This window comes from Artibeus jamaicensis, unplaced genomic scaffold (genome assembly GCF_021234435.1).
Source record: "Artibeus jamaicensis isolate MK-2021 breed Jamaican fruit bat unplaced genomic scaffold, CSHL_Jam_final contig_1686, whole genome shotgun sequence".
NCBI lineage: Eukaryota > Metazoa > Chordata > Mammalia > Chiroptera > Phyllostomidae > Artibeus > Artibeus jamaicensis.
Window position 1 is genome coordinate 77,426 of NW_026521327.1, and position 7,472 is coordinate 84,897.

The following is a 7,472-nucleotide window of genomic DNA, read 5'->3' on the forward strand; positions in this document are numbered from 1 at the left end:
AGTTGGGTCTTTAATAGAACCTCAAACCCTGCTTTATGTGACTGAGAGCACATGGCTCTTTAAAGTGAATTAAAATAATTAGAGGCAACATGGGGGGATGGTTTCTCAGGTTTTTCTCTTGAATTTTACAGGTATACAATTCTGTCATCTGCTAGAAAGTATCATTTTTTATCATCTCTTTTCCTGAAATATATTAGTTTTGGTTAATACTTCCAGGGAAATGTTAAATGAAAGTGGAGATAAGGAGCATCCTTCCTTTGTGTCTGACTTCGATGGGCATTACACCAGCTGGGTTATGGCTTCAGATTTATCGCATCAAGAAAATATTTGTCTGCCCCTGTTTTAGTAAGGTATTCATCATAAATGAAGCTAATATTTTCCAACTGCCTTTTACATCTATTGAGATTGTGAAAATTAGACTTCTCAGGGTTGTGAAGGGCTCATCACCAAGCTAGGAGTCTTTGTACACTTTTCATATTTTTTCAGTCTTTTCTCTGGAGTTGTGGCTTCTCTTTCCCTGCTATATTTAAGTCTCCTCACTTAGGAGAAGTCACTTACTTCTAGCATAGTTATGAATTCTTTATAGGCAGTCCTTGCTTTGGGGGTGCTGCAGGAAAGTGGGTCTCTGTCTCCAAAGGCAGCTATGTATTTCTCTATAAGTAGCAACTCCCAATTTGGGGGTGCTTAGTGTGCCTCAACTCTCACCACAGCCCTGTGAGATCATGTACTACCTTTCATTGGCCCTTCCAGATCTATTCTCCCCCATCTTCCCTGCTCTCTGCCCTGGAAGGCTCACCTGGCTGCACTCATCAATGGGCTCTCCCGTGCCCTGTCTCCCAGGAGGTTCCACACAACGGGGAGACCAGGCTGAACGAAGGAGAGTGAGGCTGAGGTATATATTTCCCAGGGGTCTGTCCCCCGACGGGGTTACCTGTGGCTGGCCGTGTGGAGAAAGAAGGCCTCTGCTTCTTCCAGGGCAGCTCTCACAACTCAGTCTGGTATGGCCCCACTATAACCAGCTCTGGAGCGCTGTGCTTGCCTTTCTTGCCCTTGTTTCCCTGCTGTCTGCCCACACCTTTGTAAATATTCCCGTAACCCTTCTCTGCTATCCTACTTTTAGTATACCACCAGTCTCCTCCTGAGACCCTGGGTCCTAAAGGGAGGGACTCTTGTCCCTATGCAAAAGGAGTAAGCGAAGCTCACACTCAGACCGTCCAGCTCCACAGCCCGTGCTCTTTTTTTTATATGCTTTTTTCTTTTTTTATTGGTGTTTTCCAATAAAAACTCCATTTTCCAAACTCCATTCTTCATTGCCCCACCCATCCCCATCTCCCACCCTCCATCCCACCCCTCTTTGGCTTTGTCCATGTATCCTTTATACATGTGCCTTGACAAACCTTCCCCCTTCCCTCTGGTTACTGTCAGTTTGTTCTTAATTTCACTATCACTGGTTATATTTTGCTGACTTGTTTGCTTTGTTGATTAGGTTCCACTTATAGGTGAGATCATATGGTATTTGTCTTTCACCACCTGACTTATTTCAACTTATTTGAACAAATAATAAAAGAAAATTTCCCATGCTCTTAACTACACTGCTCTCCTCCCTCCAAGATTCACAGAGTGTTGGGGACCTGTTCCATCTGGAGTCCGTAACGTTCTCAATTCTGTGTGTGAGACTCTTTCAAAAAGGGTCAACCTTTGCTCCCTTTCTCAATGTCATCATTATTCCCAGGGTGTGGTGAGTAACTGTACAAGGCAGCCCTGTTTCTGAGCAGGAATGGTTGGAACAGCCCTTAAACATTCTGGTGACAATGCTGACTCGCGTTCATTTGGGTCTTCTTATGACTATTTTAGGCTCAGTTTTCCTCTGCCTCAGTTCCCTATTGCTGCAGCTGAGGGGTGGACAGGGCCATCTGCTGGGGGGAAACGGAATCTTCCCAGGCTGCCCATTCGAGAGTAGGCAGAGTGAGGAGAGGCTGAATGAAGGGTGAAGGGCGAGGGAGTGCTTAACCTAGCAGCACCGGCTTTCCCCAGCCCGATTTGGCCAAAAGGATTTACTGTAAACTCCGTAGGTAAAGACAACAATAGTGGTTTTTGGTGAATTTGGGGTGCTGTAGTGAGTCCAGTAGTGAGACAGTAACTGGATCCTTCAGAAAATGGCCCATTTGATGACTTGGTAATTCGGTGACTTGGCTTTCAGCAAATTCCCTCTGGATGAATTGACTGGAAGCCAAAGGTATGTCTCCCAACAACCAAGCAAATGAGGTTGGGGCTTTATCCATGGAGGCACCTCTTTAAGACCTTCCCCCAGGGAGCCCTGTGCTATAGCAGGATCTTATCCACATACATCGAGCGCAAATCATTCTTAAGCGTCCCTCTGACTGGCCTCTCCTTTTTGTGGAGTCCTCCCACCCTTAACAACCCCGATACCTGAGTGACCAGATCCCTGTTGAAAGTAGCGGTAGCCAGGGAAGCCTCAGAAAGAATCTCTCCTTCGCTTTTCCCCAGGATTCCCAGCCGGAATGTTTACAAGTGTTGCCATGGCAACCCGCGTTTCAACCAATGGGAAACAAAGCCCAAATGAGAACTCTGGCTGCTTCTGTTAGTAAAGTCAGTTAAAGCAACAGTCTGACTTCCAAAGCAGGACCCAGCTGTAGTGTCCATACCCAGCTTCTCCCGGCTTCTCCCCCGCAGGAGATGATGAGCTTGCAGGGCTGGCACAGCGAGGGTAGCAATGCAACAATGAGCCTTGCAGTCACTGTGTGGAGGACTCAGTATGTGCTAAATTAGTTACTCCTCATAGCAGCCCCTGAGGCGCAGAGAGTATTCAAGAACTTCCCAAGCCCTGGCTGCCCTGGTCGTGGCACACTTGGAACATCATCCTGTAAACTGAAGTCAGGACATATGCCTGGGGGTCAGTCCCCCCATTGGGCTGCATACAATATGAGGCAGGCAGCCGATCTTTTCTTATTTTTAGAGAGAGGGGAAGGGGGAAGGGAGGAGAAAGAGAGGAAGAGAAACATCAATGTGTGGTTGCCTCTTGTGTGGCCCCCACTAGGGACCTGGGGTTGAGGCATGTGCCCTGACTGGGACTCGAACCGGTGACCCCTGTGGTTTTGCAGCAGCAGCCCATGCTCAATCCACTGAGCAGCCAGAACCAATGTTTGATTCTTTTAGGGAGAGAAACATTAGTGTGGGGTTGCTTCTCTTGCGTCCCCTGCTGGGACCTGGCCAGCAACCCAGGACCCAGGCATGTGCCCTGACTGGGAATCGAACTGCTGATCCTTTGGTTTGCAGACCTGCACTCAATCCACTGAGCTACACCAGCCAGGGCCCAATGTTTCTTTTTCACATCAATGTTTCTCTTTCTCTCTCAATTTCTCTCCCTCCCTCCCTTCTCTGCTCTCTCTAAAATCAATAATCATGTCTTCGGGTTAGGATTTAAAAAAAAAGAAGAAGAAAAAGCAGTTGTTAAAAACTCAAACACAGAGCTGTCCAACTTCTTGACTGAGCTATTTATTTAATATTTATTCCCAAATTCTGAGGTTAGGCCCTCCCTCTGTGTTTGATTATTTTCAAAGATTGTCTTTTTTATTGATTCACATTTAAAAAATAATTTATTGAGGTAAAATTAACATTACATAAAATTAACCATTTTAAAGTGAACAACTCAGTGGCACAGTATATGCAGTGTGGTTTCCCCCACATTTCAGCATCTCTGAAATGGGGATTCATCATATAATCAATGATATATTATGATTTAATTCAGGGGTGTCCAACCTTTTGGCATCTCTGGGCCACACTGGAAGAAGAGTTGTCTTGAGCCACACATTAAGTACTAACGAAACACAAACACGAATGAAAACTGATGAGCAAAAAAAAAAAAAAAAAAAGATCTGTACATAATTTTCACGATATCCACCACCACAGATAAGCAAAAAAGTCCTTCCATAATAATGCTAATTATGCAGTGGCCTTTCTGATAATCCTTTTTTTAAAAATATTTATTTTCAGAGAAGGAGCGGGAGAGAAACATCAGTGTGTGGTGTCTCTCACGTGCCCCGACCTGGGGACCTGGCCCAAAACCCAGCATGTGCGCTGACTTGGAATTGAACCAGTGATCCTTTGGTTCACAGGCCAGTGCTCAATCCATTGAGCCACACCAGCCAGGGCCCTTTTGGTAATCTTTTAAAATCACTGAGTAGGTTCCCGTGTACATGTCTAAGTAATGAATGTCATTGTTTTTTTTTAATATTTTTATTATAAAAGTAAAAGAAAAGAGGGCTATATAAAACTAGTGGGATGTTTGACATTGTATTTGAGAAACTAGTACATCCATACCTGGTTTGAGAGAAGTAGTTACAGTTCTCAAGGTGCTCATCGGATATTTTGGTTCTGATTTTACTTTTAATGTGGTTCATTCTTGAAAATAGTTGCTCACCACTGTAGGTGCTGCCAAATAGCCATGACATGAATACTGCATGATAGTGAATGAAGCAAGGGATAGTTGTCCCTGGGAAGATAGGACCCATAAAAGTCCAGTAAGGAGACACGACCAAATTTTTCTTTAAGTTGAATGTCAGATTGCAGCTCTATGCATTCCATTTGAAAATTGGCAGGTAATGTTTTATGTCAACCGAAAATGGAGTTGCAAATATAGCAAAATATTATTTCCCCAGAAATCTTGAAATCTGTTTTCAAATTCTTATATCAAATCAAAAAGCAAAGCTGCATATTTTTGCTATTCACAGAACTATGTTTAGCGAAAGTGTCGAAATGCATAAAATTGTTTGCCTTAATTTGAACTTCCCATAATTTCCATTTCATTTGGAACACTGTTATGGTTTGAAACAGGGTATTGATAAGTTGGTTTTCACCTTGAAGATGCATATTTACCTCATTTAAATGAGCAGTTAAATCCACTAAACATGCTAAATCTGGAAGCCAGTTTTCATCATCGAGTTCCAGCACAAATTTATTTTTTGATATCGTGAATGACTTGATAACATGTCACAAACGAAAATCTTTTCAACATTTGGCCTCGACTTAGCCATCTTACTTCCAAAAAGTAAATGATGTCTCCATAGTCAGCATCTGTACTTTTAAGGAATTCCTGGAATTGGGGATGATTCAATCCCTTAGCTCTTAGGAAATTCAGTCTTGATGATGATTTGTACATTATCCATTTTTAAAGCTCGTGTGCATAAATTTCCTTGATGTACTATGCAATGATACTTCATCAAATGTTAGTTTTGGGCAGCAATTGCATCATCTTCTATTAATTTTACAAGCCCCTCTCTTTTACCTGCCATCACTGGGGCACCATCAGTAACTATACCAGATATATTGACAACGGACAAAGAAAAGCATTTTAACATATTTTTTTACTGCTTCTTATAAATCTCTTGATTTAGTTGTGTCTTTTAATGCCACTGAAGATGCCATTTCTTCAGTGACATCATATTCATCATTAAGATCTCTAATAAAAATGGCAGATTGAGCCATATCTCTAGCATTAGTGTTATCACCCATTGCCAAAGCATAAAATTCAAAATTAGCAGCTTTACCCTCCAAATTTCTTTTGATAGATTTTCCAATTTCTTCAGTTCTCCTGGCAAGACAAACTGATTTTAGAAATAATCCCCCTGTTTTTCAGGGCAAGTTATATCTGCCATGCTTTTTATGCATTGCTTAATAAACTCACCATCAGTAAATGGTTTTAATTTTTTTGCTATTAAATATGCTACCATGTAATTAGTTTTTACAATAGATCCACCTGAGTTATAACTTTTTTTTTTTAATATTTTTTTTAAAGATTTTTATTTATTTATCTTTAGAGGGGAAGGGAAGGAGAGAGGGAGAGAAACATCAATGTATGGTTGCCTTTCATGCGTCCCCTGCTGGGAACTGGCCTGCAGGGAACCTGCCTGCAACCCCAGTGTGTGCCCTGACTGGGATCGAACCGCGATTGTCTGGTTCGCAGGCCCGCGCTCAATCCACTGAGCTACACGAGTTATAACTTTTTGAAAGAATTTTTGTTGAGAGGACAGACTTTTCCACTATTTTGTCCTTACAACATAATCCTTCATATGCCTTGAATTTGGCAGCCTGTTTTTGTATATAATGCCTTTTCAAGTTATAGTCTTTGAAAACTTGCACAGATCCCCTACAAATTAAGCAGAGTGCCTTACTATTTGCCTTGACAAAAAAAGTAGTCATCTGTCCACTTTTCATTGAACAATCTTCTGAAATGTTGTAGAAGCCATGCTGGGGTTTAAAAAATAATAATAGATAGAGACTTTATTTACTTTTACTATAAAAATTACCTGGCTGGTGTAGCTCAGTGGATTGTGCGCAGGTTGAGAACCAAAGGGGCGCAGTTCGATTCCCAGTCAGGGCACATGCCTGGGTTGCAGGCCAGGTCCCCAGTGAGGGGCATGTGAGAGGCAATCACACACTGCAGTTCCTTTCCCTCTCTTTCCCCTTCTCTTACCCTCTCTCTAAAAATAAATAAAATATCAAAAAAAATTAGCCTGGCTGGTGTAGTTCAGTGGATTGAGCGTGGGCCTGTGAACCAGAGGGTCACTGGTTCCATTCCCAGTCAGGGCACATGCTTGGATTGCAGGCCAGGTCCCCAGTAGGGGGCATGCTAGAGGCACCCACACACTGATGTTTCTCTCACTCGCTTTCTCTCTCCCTTCCCCTCTTTTTTTTTATAATTAATTTTATTTAGTTATTTTTCAAGTACAGTTTTTTGTCTATTTTTCCCATCCCAGCCTCCCCCGCCCCTTGCTCCCCACCTCCCTCCCATTTCCACCCCCTTAGTTCTCGTCCCTGTGTCCTTCCTATTTGTTCCTCCAAATCCCTCCCCCTTTTTCCCCTTAACTTCCCTTCCTTCTCCCCTCTGGTCACTGTCCCCTTGTTCTCTATTTCAGTGTCTTTTTTTTTCCTGCTTGCTTGTTTGTTTTGTTGTTTAGCTTCCTGTTAAAGGTGAAAAATATGGAACGCTTCACGAATTTGCGTGTCATCCTTGCACAGGGGCCATGCTAATCTTCTCCGTATCGTTCCAATTTTAGTATATGTGCTGCCAAAGCGAGGACTCCCTTCCCCTTTCTCTAAAAATAAATAAGATCTTTTTTAAAAATTCATTGACAGGAAAATAGACAGCAAGGTTTGGGCCCTTCCACAGCCCTCTTAGCATCCAATGCAGGGCAGAGCAGAGGGCTGACTGTAAAGCGTGATGGGCCATGTGTGAGGCACTGCTGAGGTGTGGAAGTACCTTTAACAATCAAATAAGAATGCTTACGTGACTTCTTTTTTTTTTTTTTTTTAAAATATTTTCTTTATTTATTTTTTGAGAGGGGAAGGGAAGGAGAAAGAGTGGGAGAGAAACATCAATGTGTGGTTGCCTTTCATGCGTCCCCTGCCGGGAACTGGCCTGCAACCCAGGCATGTGCCCTGACTGGGAATCG

The 7,472-nt window shown here is 42.8% G+C and overlaps 1 non-coding gene across 1 annotated transcript; it reads right to left on the reverse strand.

Moving 5' to 3' along the window:
• Positions 1 to 6,993: 6,993 nt before the first annotated feature.
• Positions 6,994 to 7,100, reverse strand: LOC119060104 (U6 spliceosomal RNA). The gene has a single exon (XR_005084521.2). It is a non-coding gene; the product is annotated as a U6 spliceosomal RNA (small nuclear RNA).
• Between the last annotated feature and the right edge of the window lie 372 nt (positions 7,101 to 7,472).